Below are 15,041 nucleotides of genomic sequence, written 5' to 3'. Positions count from 1 at the left end.
AGGGAAGGGTGGAGATGGCACAGGCATGGAGTTGCACAGACTTGGTTGCTTAGACGAGATGCCTCAAGTTGACAGACACTAGAGGTAAAGCTCATGGCAGACTGGCAACGTTTGAAATAAACTTGAAGCCCAACCCTCTCTCTGGTTTCGAACAGGGCAAATTGGTTCTGCGCCTAATCTAGTCTCTCTGTGCCTGCTGCCTCCACACCCACTCTCCCATTCTCTGTGTGCCTGCTTCCTCCACATTTCCGCACTCAGCTTCTGACATCAGATTTCTGTGCTAATTTCCCCTTTGTCCCTTCGGCTTCACGTGACTCGATCCAGACTCTGCCACATGTGTTCCTCCTCCTCCAAGTTCTCTGCTGGTATATCATTCCATTTCTTGAATGACTCCTCTTTCTCCCCAGAGTTCATTTATCCTGCATTATGTGATGTGGACTAGGTGCCTCTCTCCATCCACAACTTCCAATCTCCTTCAGACAGGTTATGTACTCATGCATCAAATGAATGATTATCAGCGAGTCCACTAAACACCAATTCCACTAAAATATTTTTTACCTGTGAATTTTCTTCTCTATGAAATATTGAACCTTAATTTTAATATGTACCTCTTTAGGATTCCATATTTTATGCTAAAATTTACATTTATTTATTAAATGTATATGTGTGTGCATAAATGTATATGTGCATCTTTTGTGTTAATTTTTACATTTACTTATCTATTTAACTTTAATATGTATCTGTTTAGAGTTCATTATTTTATGTTCATGTTTACATCAATCTATCTATCTATCCATCTAGTGTATGTGTACATCCCATGGCCTGAGAGTCAGTTCTCTCCTTTTCTGGGGAAATCATTCAGGTCCTTGGGTTTGGAGACAAGTACCTTTAACTGTTAGGCTATGAGCTTATTAAATGGGAAATGTTCCCTTTAAAGAAAATTCAGAAAATGTGGGGGAAAAGGTAAAAAAGATTGCCCAAATTTTATTGTAATATTTTGTATTTTTGAGGAATTTTAGTTTCATAAGCACACTTATAAGCAAATGTTTTAGACATGTGCGATGTTTATCTTCTAAATTAATATTACACAAGCATTTTCATGTTATCATGTGTTCATAGATATTATTCATAGCTATATAGTATCCTGTTACTATAAATTATATAAGTTATATAAGTTTTTCCTTATATGATGTTTTTTCTGTTTTATCTGTCATAAACAGCACTACAGAAAATACCTTTATACACAAATATTTTTCCTAACCCAATTCTTTTTTTTATTATTTGAATGGTAAATCCCTCAAAGTGACCTTTGGCTCTATGGCATAAATACTTAACACACACACACACACACACACAAACACACGTATATATATGTATATATATATTACATGCTTGCATATACACATACATATCTCTACCTATACATTATATGTATACATATACATAATCATACAGTCAAGTTGTAGCAGGATTCTACTAATCTCCTCATTTGTGATCTGTGCAAAAGGGCTTTATCATTCTCTTGCTAAAATGCCTTTTTAAAAATTTTACTCTTTAAATATTTGCCTTTCATCCCTATGAAAGTGAAGGTGTTTGTGGTTTGTAAATAGATCTAAAAGGTCTGCATTTTATAATGTATGTGCATATTCAGAACTGTTAGTAAAAACCAAGTGGATGAAAGGGGCCTGCTTTTTTTTTTTTTTTAACTAACAAGAGCATAGTTACTTGGAAGTAGAAAGTCGAAAGGTAAAGATTTGAAAAGAAAACTCAATGCAGTCTCTGAGGCCAGAGGGTGCCTGTTTGACTCTGGGATACTATTTCAGTGTGCTTTTCTTTGTAGTTCCAGAATAAAATAATACTTTTAATTTCTTAATCTTCAATAAGAAAACAATTCCAGCTGAGAGTGAATATTTTCCTTCTTTGCAGATGGAGATTTACACATCCTTTAAACAAACAAACAAACATCCAGTTTTTTCCAGGGGCAAGTGCAGATGGACGGCTCCCATCTCCCATCTCCCATGTGCATGCTGTCTGTTGGCCAAACGAGGCACTTTGTAGCAGAGCGTATGGTGGGGAAAGTGCATTTTGCAAATGCAGGCAGTACTTTCTGTGGTGCACAGGGTTGGCTCCAAGCTGTAATTAAATTCTTCCTCCCAATTTCCGCAGAAGTGCTGTCCGTTTATAGAAGAGATGTTTATATGTTCAGAGTCTGAGAGCTGATACTTTACAGTAAACAATGCATCCTGATTGCTGAAATCACTTTCTCCAGCTTCCCGGATTCCAGGTCAAGATAAAAGAGAACATACAGGTGGTTGGGCAACCTTAGCTGGTATTTCTGTTCTCTGGGCTTTATGGACATTCAAAGTACTAGGAGCCTGACTTTGTAAAATGTTAGGTACTCATGAAAGGGATAATGAAAGCAAGAGAGCTTCCAGCCAGCCTTGCCGTCTACAGTCCTGCCCTGGCCTGGTTATTTAAGTCCATGTTTTCCTAAATCAGTCATGAATCAGTAATTATCAAGTTTTGCAAGACTAGGCGATTTCCCTCAAGACTAGCAAATGATTTGCAATGTTAAGTTGATAGCTTTTTAAAAAAGAAATTTGTTTCCTCTTGATGGGCTTCTCTGGGCTCTGGGCAAAGCCTGTAATATCATGATCAGATATCATGCATTTGCTTTCTTTCTCTTAAAATACTGTTCCTATGTAGTGAATTGATTCCACTGTCACTCATTTGTCTTAACTGATTAATCCAAATTCAGTAAAAGGGTTTGGGAGAGGTGAAAGATGGAAAAAAGGAGTTACGTTGGAAATTTAAGAATCAAGATAATTTTACTTTGTTCGGTTCCTTCCAGCACAGCATGAGAGGCCCTGCTGATAGCCTTGTCTTCTCCTGTAAGGGGTTCTCTGTCTGTACATTGTCACTGGAGAGCTCAGAGCAGAAGAGTCCTTGTGCAAAGATGCTAATCCAGTTGCACTGCATTCTGAAGCTTATAGGAACTCAAAGTCTGATCTCGGAATTGGTTGGGTAGAGATTTAAACATGGCTCACTTTCTTACTTCAAGAGTTACAACAGATACACCAATACCAGTGCACTGACTTTGCTTCAGGGTGTTTGAACTATATCCCTTGCCATTTGTTTTGATGTCCTGAGCCATGCCAGGTTTTCAAACAACTTCCTTCCTTCCTTCTGATGGACCCTCAGACAGTATTTCTACATGCTAAGTCTTTGTCTAATGACCACAAACCCCTTTGAGTACTGAGTTCCTACATTCTGACACTCTCCACTCTGTCTGTGCAGGCTCTTGGTGAAAGTCATATCTTCTCAACCCCTAGTTTCTTGTCACCACTTACTTTTGGCTCTGGTACTTCTAATTAATGAACCTAACCGTTGCTGCTGCTGTAGGATGATTACCCAGATATGTCTACAGGGCTATGGCTGGGAGAGGTGCAGAGGTTCTTTCAATCACAGCAGGGAGACGAATGTTCATTGATTTTTGCATCACCCTTATAAGATTACTGCCAAATAATTTTCTAGCTTGACTGGAAACGTGCTCTCTCCCAAGGAGGTTCATTGTAGTTGGGACAGCTCTGACTGGTAGGAAATTATTTCTCATACCTACTCAGGGTTGATGTTGTTTCTCCATATTGAGTTAAAAATAATTCCTATTAATTAGACTCCCTAGAGTCTATCCAGAGTTGACTTAATCTGACATCTCTGGGAGGAATGCTTATTTACGTTTGCAAAACTTTGTGGACACTGCCTTTTGCATTGCTGAATTCTGCCTTATGTCATCAGCAGACCTGCAGTGGGCATTTAATGTAAAACACTTGTTGAACTAAACTGAGCTATGTTCAAGAGAAAGCAAGGAAGGTTTGGGGTATAGTGCTTACAACATGTGTCATTGTTTTGGCAGCTATGTTCTTATGCTCTTAGTTATTTTATATGCACAATCTTTGCCTACATAGCTCGTTTTTAAGTTCCTCAGGGTGTGGACCTGTTTTGTAGGTACAGTGTCTAATAAGCCTGACTCGTGACCTCAAATTCACATTAAAACTTTACAAGAAAATGAAAGCACGAGAACAGCCTACTCAGTCCCAAAGAAGAGATGGCTTTCCTTCTTTGCTCCGGGGAAGTTGTGGTAGATAATGATGGGTGGGTGATTAATTAGCCCAGGACCATGCATGTCTTTCTGAGGGTCTTAGATTGATGCCCCAGCCCAAGCTTGGTTAGACTGGCTTACAAAGTTCTATTCTATTTCTGCCTTTACATAGCTCTCCACTAAAGCAGGGGTTAAATTGGTGCTTGGGTGTTGGTTTGGCAATCTGACAGCCACATACCAGAAACACCCTTCTCCCCTCATCTGCCTGTTGCCTGCTGCTGGCTCATTCTTCAGCTTCAGCAGGATTGATTGTTTTTTTTTGTGGAACCTCTTGAGTCCACCCAGGCAGAGGGCCCACCTCAACTTCCTTGCTGTCAGTGTTTTGTGGATGGTCTGATCGGCAGACACAGGACACTGCATCAGTACTATTTGTTTCTGCCACTATCCCTTTTGTTGTTCAGGAGGAAAGAGGCTGACTGCCATGCCTCTGTTTCTACTGTGCTACACTGACAGCACAAAATAGGAAGATGTTCTTCACATGTTTCTGAAGGAATACTTTGGAATGGGTGTATTGTTCCCATAGAAAAATGTATTCCCAAGTGCTAGAGAATGCACGTTTAAAAGAAAAATTTGAAACATTTTATTTTTGAAGTTAAGGATTGCTTACACTGTTCTGGGCACGCTTGGGGATTTGTCAATCTAGGCATGACTATACATGTTTTGGGTTAGTCACAGTAAGGGTTTGTGATCTGTATAAGCTGTGAGGTGAAACAGAACAAAGTAAGGCAGTCCCTGAGGGTAGAGAATCACTATGCATGTGCCACGAGAGGGCAGCATGGCAATATCCCTTGGGTATGGCAAGCAAGTGCAGTCAGACAGGCTTTACAGTCTGAATGGATGAATATATGAGAAAGCTATCAGGAGGTGAGAAGTGTGGGTATGAAGGCTGTCCTGACATGGTTGTGGAAGAACTCCCCTTATTGTCCATTCTTTAAGTACTTACTGTGAAATGCATGCAGGAGGAAAGTTTGTGATCCTATCATCTTGAGCAAAGAATATGTTTGTTTGTCTATCAAGTGGGAGCTGTAGAAGCTCATTCCCCAGCACTAGACATGCCAACTGAGCTGTTGGGTACTTTGGCTTGATGCATGCCCCTCCTCAAGTGATGTTTGTTTCCAGTTAAGATTTGCTAGAGAGATGGGACCAGCACAGACTTCCAATGTCGGTCAAATCGGCCATAGGCAAAGGGAAAGTCTGGGGGTTGGGTTAACCTAAATCTCTTGATTGACAGAATAGTATCGATTCTAGGACTGTCCATTAAGTCATCAAAAGTAGATGACCATTTAGAAGATGGAGGCAGGTGGGTCTCTAGGAGACTGCTCCTGTCTAATAGTAAGTTTCAACCAGAGGTTCATAGTGAAACACTGCCTTAAAGAAAAGAAGAAAAGAAAGGTCTGTGGTCATACAAAGTAGAGGTGTATTTAACAGAGACACGGAAACACTGATTATTGAAATGCCTCTTTAAAAAATGCTTTGTACTTTCTAAACATGCCTATATTTTGTGACACTCCAAAAGTCTTTTGCATTAGCAAGGTTAATTTTCTACAGTTTTCTTTCTGTTACTTGTTTTCTGTTTTTGTTCTTTAGATGGGTACATTGAGACATTAAGAATTTAAATAAGTATTTGAACTCCTTGGTTGCCAGTGGCAGAGGCAAAAGTAGAACTATGGGCTCTTACTTCCAGGTCAGTGACATTTTTAGTAAGTTACTCCTTTGCCAGTGTGATGATAAGCCAATTCATGAGGATCACCTTTGCTAATAATATGGCCCATCTCTGATGACCTGGAAAAACAGGGCCCAGCTGTGTCTGGGCATTCCAGAGGATGTTCTTAGCAATGACCAAGAACCCAAGAATGCTTTAAGAAACATACTTTCATTCTGATCCAGAAGATTTGAAAATTTAAAATAAATTAGTCATTTTCAAATGTATAATAGCTTTTCTTCTTTGATGATTGCACCATTTTGCTAAAGTCCTGAGTTTCCATAGTGTGCCAAGCATGAGTATAAACTGAAAATATAGCACTCAGTGAAAAGGGCAAAATTCGTTTTTGCTCACAGGCATCTTGTAGTTGAGGGAAGGGTTTTAGTGATATGTCAACAGAAGCCACATACAACATGTCAGAAGTTACTCAGGGTCAGAGCAGGATGTATGCATGTGTGAGTGTGAGTTGGGGCTGAGTTACAGTCCTAACGATGATGGTAGAGAAAGGACTCACAAAACCTTAGAGCACACTTTTGTATCTATTTTAGTGATAAAAAACCTGTACTGTTAAAGTGCCTGTAACTGTCGGGTGAACATGCACCCTACCCTCCAGGGCACATATATATCAGACCTAGCATTTGTGTTTTAAATTAACTTCCAACTATTTATGTACCTAAATGATGAAGTGAATTTATGTTTTTTGCAGAACTATAAAGATGTGGAATTAAGCTGTTACTAATCTCTGCTTGGTTTTTTGTTTGAGGACCTCCCACTGTTTAGCTCAGTGATAAAATTCCACAATAAATTTTGACTTGAAAGTTTTTGGGCTATCACAAAAATGGGAATGACGAAAGACGCCTAGGTGATGAGGCAAATATTTGGCAAATCCTGAAGCACTTAGAGCAAGCTTTATTAAGTGTGGCAGAATCAGATGATCATTACTGTTTATTTTTATCTGGGGTCAAACATAATTAAAATAAAACATTTTCTGTGGCTTTCCAAATTAGCCTAACAATTTATTGCTCTCCAAAGATCTTTGTAGATGGTAATCTTGGCCCAGAGTTCTAAACCAGAGAGTTCTCCAGATCTGGAAAGAAATTGGAAAATAATTTGTCTTAAAACAAAACAATACACACTCCAAGAAACACCGTGAGAAAATGCTGTGACATGTTGAGAACTCAGTTAAAAGGTACTGTTAGATTGCATGGTGAACCAAAGCCACAGAGCACATTTCTTCACAGTGGTTTAGAACTCAAATATTTAGGAGGAAATGTCCCAGCTGCCCCCTTGTGGCCAAATAGAAGGATTTGCTTCTTTGTCTCAATAGTTTTAGGAAACCATGCTATTTTCCCATTGACTTTCCCCTCAATAGAAGGTCATGTCTATCCATTGGTACACATTTCTCAGTTAATGGAAACCTCTATCTCTTGGTAGGTAAGGAATATTCAAACTATGGCTCCTATCACCACCATTGCAGTGGTGCTGTGGGGATTAAAGTATCCTTAAGACTATCAAGTAGTCTGTCTCCAGAGAGTAGAGGCTCCCTACTGAAGAAACATGAGTAGGAAATAACGTGTGGAACTGACACTTCTCAGTGAAAGCTAAGCTGTACATCCCAAGAGTGTGGACTTCAGTTTTCACATATATAAAACAAGTAGCTCAAAAACAATTAGTTTCTCTTTTAGCTTTAGAACTGTAGGTGGGGGCTGGTTGATATGGTGGGATACTTATTGGTCTCTGGGACTTTGTTTCTTTCTGGTTATGTATACCTTTATAATTAGTGAACTAAAGACCAACCGAGGATATCATGCAACGAAACCTTTGAAGATTACATTGCTTATAGGGAGACTTGTAGTGGTACCCCATTGGCATTATGAGACTTTTAAACGTTTTTTTCATAAAAGTTCTGAATTTATTAAATATCTGCTATGTGCTAAGATTTATTCTAGGTCCCAGAAACACAACATTTGGAGTTGGGGAACACTCTTCAAGATAGTTATAGTTTGAAAAAAGAATAAGTACAGTCATCTTTTAGGTAGTTCACAGAGTTCATTATATGCTCACACCACATCAATACTAGTGGGGACAAGGCTTAGCATGGGATGTCTACAAGAATTGTTGAGGCAGGAGTCATTTTGAAGCCTAGCAGAATAGCCAGGGAATAAGCTGGGATGAGGCAAATCCTGAACTGAGGGAAGTATGTCCTTTGCTGATGCACATGGTGAACAGATGAATGGGTCTTGTGAAAACTGCAGCTTTGTGGCAATTTCTTGGGAAATCATGGTTAGTGCTATATCATGCTGAAAATGTCTTTTCTACATTCTCCATCCACATCGTGGAATGTTCCATTCAAAATGTTTTACTCATTTTGATCAGGCAGCTATTATTTTCCCTGGTTTGTTTTCTCAGTTTCTTATGTCTGCTTAAATGTATAAAGTAGAGAAACTCAAAGTAGGTAGCATTCATTGTTTTGGATGTGAGAAAAATTAAGCTGTACATTACTAAAATGAAGGTTGACTTTTAGTTACATAAACAGACATGTACACATTGTGTTTGGCTACAGCTGCTAGAAAAAAATTCCAATGTTAGCCCAGATTCCAGTGAGTTTTTGGAAGACCCCTTGCTGACACAGAATTCCCTCACCACACTTTGCCATGATATTTTCAGGAGAGCATACACATCATCTTTTATACACAGCCTCGTCATCATTGGACCTGGGTCAGATAGAACATTTGAACTCTCTTCAACTTGACAAGAAGAGAGGCCTGGAATCCAATGACTCATTTTTAGGGTGGTGTTTGGGGGATGACAAAGTCTTTCAGAATCATTCAGCATATTCCAAAAAAGAACTGGGGAGTGGTTGGAATGGTTTGTGTACTTGTGAGAGGCTGTGACTGGAGAGACTAGAGCAAGAAAATGGTTTTAAATTCCACTTAAGAGAACTGTAGACATAATCAGCACCACTGCAGGTTCATTTTTTTCAAAATATAGATGTTTTTATTGGATATTTTTTATTTACATTTCAAATGTTATTCCCTTTCCCAGTTTCCCATCTATAAGCCCCGTGTCCCATTCCCCCTTCTTCTATGGGGTTATACCACCTCCCCAATCATCTTCCCCCTTGCCACCCTGACATTCTCCTACACTGAGGGGCGTCCATCTTTGGCAGGACCAAGGACTTCTCCTCCCATTGGTGCCCAACAAGACCATCCTCTGCTACACATGCAGCTGGAGTCATAGATCTGTTGATGTGTACACTTTGAGCAGCGATTTAGTCCCTGGGAGCTCTAGTTGGTTGGTATTATTGTTCTTATGAGGTTGCAAGCCCCTTAAGCTCCTTCAAACTTTTCTCTAACTCCTCTAATGGAGACCCTGTTCTCAGTTCAATGGTTTGCTGCTAGCATTCACCTCTGTTTTTTTCAGACTCTGACTGAGCCTCTCAGGAGACAACTATATCAGGATTCTGTCAGCATGGACTTCTTGGCTTCATCAATATTGTCTAGGTTTGGTGGCTCTCTCTCTCTCTCTCTCTCTCTCTCTCTCATATATATATATATATATATATATATATATATATATATATATATATATATATATATATATATATATATGGACTTGATCCCCAGGTGGGGCAGGTTATGAATGCCATTGCTTCAGTCCATAGATATTTATGAAAATTTTTGTTCCCCCTTTTAAGAAGGACCGAAGCATTTGCACTTTGGTCGTCCTTATTCTTAAGTTTCATGTGGTCTGTAGATTGCATCTTGGGTATTCCGAGCTTTTGGGCTAATATCCACTTATCAGTGAATGCTAACCATGTGTGTTTTTTTGTGATTGGATTACCTCACTCAGCATGACATTTTCCAGTTCTAACCATTTGCCTATGAATTTCATGAAGTAATTTTTTTATAGTAGACTAGTACTCCATGGTGTAAATGTACCACATTTTATGCATCCATTCCTCTGTTGAAGGGCATCTGGGTTCTTTCCAGCTTCTGGCTATGATAAATAAGGCTGCTATGAACATACTAGAACATGTGGGTTGGAGCATCTTTTGGGTATATGCCCAGGAGTGGTATAGCTGGGACATCAGGTAATACTATGTCCAATTTTCTGAGGAACCTCCAGACTGATTTCCAGAGTGGTTTACCAGCTTGCAATCCCACCAGCAATGGAGGAGTGTTCCTCTTTCTCCACATCCTCACCAGTATCTACTGTCACCTGAGTTTTTGATCATAGCAATTCTGACTGATTTGAGGTGGAATCTCAGGGTTCTTTTCATTTGCATTTCTCTGATGACTAAGGATGTTGAACATTTCTTTAGGTACTTCTCAGCCATTCAATATTCCTCAGTTGAGAATTCTTTGTTTAGCTCATTATCTTGTTTTTTAAACACAGTTATTTGACTCTCTGGAGTCAAACTTCTTGAGTTCTTTGTATATATTGGCTATTAGCCCTCCTCTATTGTATATAAGATTGGTAAAGATCTTTTCCCAATATGTTGGTTGCTGTTTAGTCCTAATGACAGTGTCCTTTGCCTTACGAAGCTTTGCAGTTTTATGAGGTTCTACTTGTTGGTTCTTGATCTTAGAATATAAGCCATTTGTGTTTTGTTCAGGAAAATTTCCCCAGTGTCTATGTGTTCAAGGCTCTTCCTCACTTTTTCTTCTATTAGTTTGAGTGTATCTGGTTTTATGTGGAGGTCCTTGATCCACTTGGACTTAAGCTCTGTACAGGGCAATAAGAATGGATCAATTTGCCTTCTTCTACATGCTGACCACCAGTTGAACCAGCACCATTTGTTGAAAGTGCTATCTTTTTTCCACTGGATGGTTTTAGCTCCTTTGTCAAAAATCAAGTGACCATAGGTATGTGGGTTCATATCTGGTCTTCAATTCTATTCCATTGATTTATCTGCCTGTCTTTGTACCAATACCATACAGTTTTTATCACTATTGCTCTGTAGTACAGCTTGAAGTCAGGGATGGCGATTCATCCAGAAGTTCATTTATAGATTACGCTGTCCTTTTTTTTTTTTTTTAATTCCAAATGAATTTGCAACTTGCTCTTTCTAACTCTATGAAGAATTGAGTTGGAATTTTGATGGTAATTACATTGAATCTGTAGATTGATTTTGGCAAGATGGCCATTTTTATCATATTAATCCTGCCAATCCATGAGCATGGGAGATCTTTCCATCTTCTGAGGTCTTCTTCGATTTCTTTCTTCAGGGAGTTGAAGCTGTCATACAGATCTTTCGCTTGCTTGGTTAGAGTCACATCGAAGTATTTTATATTGTTTGTAACACCATTGTGAAGGGTGTTATTTCCCTCATTTCTTTCTCAGCCTGTTTTTCCTTTGAGAAGAGGAAGGCTACTGATTTGTTTAAGTGAATTTTATATATTTAATTATTCAGCCACATTGCTGAAGTTGTTTATCAGGCTTAGTAGTTCTCTGGTGAAACTTTTGGGGTCATTTAAGATGAGACTATCATATCATCTGCAAATAGTGATATTTTTGATTTCATCCTTTCCTATTTGTATCCCTTTGACCTCCTTTCCTTGTCTGATTGCTCTGGCTACAACTTCAAATACTATATTGAATAAATAGGGATTAAGTGGGCAGCCTTGCCTAGTCCCTGATTTTAGTGGGATTGCTTCAAGTTTCTCTCCCTTTATTTTGATGTTGACTACAGGTTTGCTGTATATTGCTTTTACTATGTTTAGGTATGGTCCTTGAATTCCTGATCTTTCCAAGACTTTTAACAGGAAGTGATGTTGAATTTTTTCAAATGGTTTCTCAGTATCTAATGAGATGATTATGTGTTTTGTCCTCTGCGTGTGTCTACATAATGGATTATGTTGATGGACTTCCATATATGAAACCATCCTTGCATCCCTGGAATGAAGACTACTTGATCATGGAGGATGATCGTTTTGATGTGTTCTTGGATTCAGTTTGTGAGAATTTTACTGAGTATCTTGGCATCATTATTCACTAGGGAAATTGGTCTGAAATACTCTTTCTTTTTTGGGTCTTTGTGTGGTTAGGTTAATGTATAAGCATAATTTTGGCGTCATAGAAGGAATTGGGTAGTCTTCCTCCTGTTTATTTTGTAGAATAGTTTGGATAGTATTGGTATTAGGTCTTCTATGAAGATCTGATAGAATTTTGTACTAAACCCATCTGGTCTTGGGCTTTTTTTGGTTGGGAGGCTTTTAGTAACTGCTTCCATTTCTTTAGGAATTATGAGATTATTTGGATGGTATATCTGATCCTGATTTAACTTTGGAACATGGTATCTGACTAGAAAATTGACCATTTCATCCAGATTTTCCAGTTTTGTTGAATATGGGCTTTGGTAGTAGGAACTGATGATTTTTTTTGAATTTCCTCTGATTCTGTTGTTATGTCTTCCATTTCATTTCTGATTTTGTTAATTTGGATACACTCTCTGTGATCTCTGTTTAGTCTGGCTATCATCTATCCTGTTGATTTTCTCAAAGAACCAGCTCTTGGTTTTGTTGATTCTTTGTATAGTTCTTTTTGTTTCTATTAGGTTGATTTCAGCCATGAGTTTGATTATTTCCTGCCTTCTACTCCTCTTGGGTGTATTTGCTTTTTTTGTTCTAGAGCTTTTAGGTATGCTGTCAAGCTACTAATGTATGTTCTCTCCAGTTCCTTTTTGCGGGGACTCAGAGCTATGAGTTTTCCTCTTAGTGGTGCTTTCATTGTATCCCATAAGTTTGGGTATGTTGTGCCTTCATTTTCATTAAATTCTAAAAAGTCTTTAATTTCTTTCTTTTTATCTTCCTTGACTAAGTTATCATTGAGGAGAGCATTGTTCAACTTCCATGTGTATGTGGTCTTTCTGTTATTGAAGCCTTAGTCCATAGTGATCTTGTAGGATGCATGGGATTATTTCAATCTTCTTGTATCAGTTGAGGCCTATTTTGTGACCTATTGTATGGTCAGTTTTGGAGAAGGTACCATGAGTTCTGAAAAGAAGGTATTTTTTTTTTTGCTTGTTTTAGGATGAAATGTTCTATAAATATCTGTTAAATCCATTTGACTCATAACTTCTGTTTGTTTCTCTGTGTCTCCATTTAGTTTATGTTTCCACGACCTTTCCATTGATGAGAGTGGGGTGTTGAAATCTCCCACTATTATTGTGTGAGGTGCAATGTGTACTTTGAGCTTTAGTAGGTTTCTTTTGTGAATGTAGGTGCCTGTGCATTTTGAGCATAGATATTCAGGATTGAGAGTTCATTTTAGTGGATTTTTTCCTTTGATGAATATGAAGTGTCCCTTCCTTATCTTTTTTGATGACTTTTGGTTGAAAGATTTTATTCGATATTAGAATTAGATTTATTATGCTCCTGGCTACTCCAGCTTGTTTATTGGGACCATTTGCTTGGAAAATTGTTTTCCAGCCTTTTACTCTGAGGTAGTGTGTGTTTTTGTCATTGAGGTCTGTTTCCTGTATGCAGCAAAATGCTAGGCCCTCTTTAAGTATACAGTCTGTTAGTCTATGTTTTTTATTGGTGAATTGAGTCCATTGATGTTAAGAGATATTAATGAACAATGATTGTTGTTTCCTTTTATTTTTGTTGTTTGAGGTGGGATTATGTTTGTGTGACTCTCTTCTTTTGAGTTTGTTGCAAGAAGATCACTTTCCTTCTTTTTCTAGGGTGTAGTTTCCTTCCTTGTTTTGGAGTTTTCCATCTATTATCCTTTGTAGGGGTGGATTTGTGGAAAGGTATTGTGACAAGGTGGTTTTGTCAGGGAATATCTTGGTTTCTCCATCTATGTTAATTGAGAATTTTGTTGGATATAGTAGCCTGGGCTGCCATTTGTGTTCTCTTAGGGTCTGTATAACATCTTCCCAGGATCTCCTGGCTTTCATAGTCTCTGTTGAGAAGTCTAGTGTAATTCTGATAGGTCTGCCTGTATATATTACTTGACCTTTTTCCCTTACTGCTTTTGATATTCTTTCTTTGTTTTGTGCATTTGGTGTTTTGACTATTATAAGGTGGGAGAAATTTCTTTTCTTGCCCCATCTATTTGGAGTTATGTAGTCTTCTTGTATGGTTATAGGAATCTCTTTATTTAGGTTAGGGAAGTTTTCTTCTATAATTTTGTTGAAGATATTAAATGGCCCTTTAAGTTGGGAATTTTCGTTCTGTTCTATACCTATTATCCTTGGATTTGACCTTCCTGGATTTCCTGGATGTTTGGGGTTAGGAACTTTTTGTGTTTTACATTTTCTTTGATGATTGTATCAATGTTTTCTCTGCCCCTGAGATCTCTATTCTACCTCTTGCATTCTGTTGGTGATGCTTGTGTCTGTGACTCCTCATCTCTTTCCTAGGTTTTCTATCTCTAGGGTTGTCCCTCTTTGTGATTTATTTATTGTTTCTATTTCCATTATTATGGTTTTGCTCAATTCCTTTACCTGTTTGCTTGTGTTTTCCTGTAATTCTTTAAGAGTTTGTTTTCTTCTCTTTTCAAGGGTTTTTACTTGTTTACCTGTGTTGTCCCATATTTCTTTAAGGGAGTTATTTATGTCCTTCTTAAAGTCCTCTGTCATCATCAGGAGATGTGATTTTAAATCCAAATCTTGCTTTTCTGGTGTGTTTGAATATCCAGTATTTACTTTGGAAGGAGAACTTGGCTCTTAGGATGCCAAGTAGTCTTTCTGTTGCTTACACTCCTACACTTGTCTCTTGCCATCAGGTTGTCTCTCTTGTTAGCTTGTCTTGTTGTCTCGGACAGTGGCTTGACCCTCCTTAAACCTGTGTGTCAGCACTCCTGTAGACCTGTTTTCTTACAGGTGGATCTGGGTAAAGAGAGCTGCGGGACCAGTTCAGCTCTGGGAACAGGCAGAAACCTCAAGGGTCCTGTTCCAGACTACTCCTGGGCTTGTGTGTCCTAAGGTCCCCAGGTGGGTCATTCAGAGCAGAAGAGTTGGTCTTACCTCTGCTGTCGGGTGTATCAGCACTCCTGGTACGTGGTTTTCAGCTCTACGTTCAGACAGAAACCCGAAGCCACTGCAGATTTATAATAAAACAAAATGGTAAAAATAAAAACTGGTGGTTTTTTCTGGTCTTAGTTATTAAAATTGATTGAAATAAAAGCATGAAGGTGAAATGAGAAATATATACTAACAAAGAGAGAAGT

The 15,041-nt window shown here is 38.5% G+C and overlaps 1 long non-coding RNA gene across 1 annotated transcript in view; it reads right to left on the bottom strand.

The window, feature by feature from the left end:
• Nucleotides 1-6,845: 6,845 nt before the first annotated feature.
• LOC102550342 (uncharacterized) overlaps nt 6,846-15,041 on the bottom strand; it is a 50,751-nt gene continuing 42,555 nt past the window's right edge. Inside the window, exons 4-5 of the long non-coding RNA XR_005493518.2 lie at nt 14,839-14,911; nt 6,846-6,948 (exon numbers count right to left, since the gene is read on the bottom strand). This is a non-coding gene — a long non-coding RNA (uncharacterized LOC102550342). The remainder of the gene's footprint in view (nt 6,949-14,838; nt 14,912-15,041) is intronic.

The sequence above is a fragment of the Rattus norvegicus genome, chromosome 14 (assembly GCF_036323735.1).
Source record: "Rattus norvegicus strain BN/NHsdMcwi chromosome 14, GRCr8, whole genome shotgun sequence".
Taxonomy (NCBI): domain Eukaryota; kingdom Metazoa; phylum Chordata; class Mammalia; order Rodentia; family Muridae; genus Rattus; species Rattus norvegicus.
The sequence above is the reverse complement of the archived record's forward strand: the minus strand, read 5'-3'. Positions and strand labels throughout refer to the sequence as shown.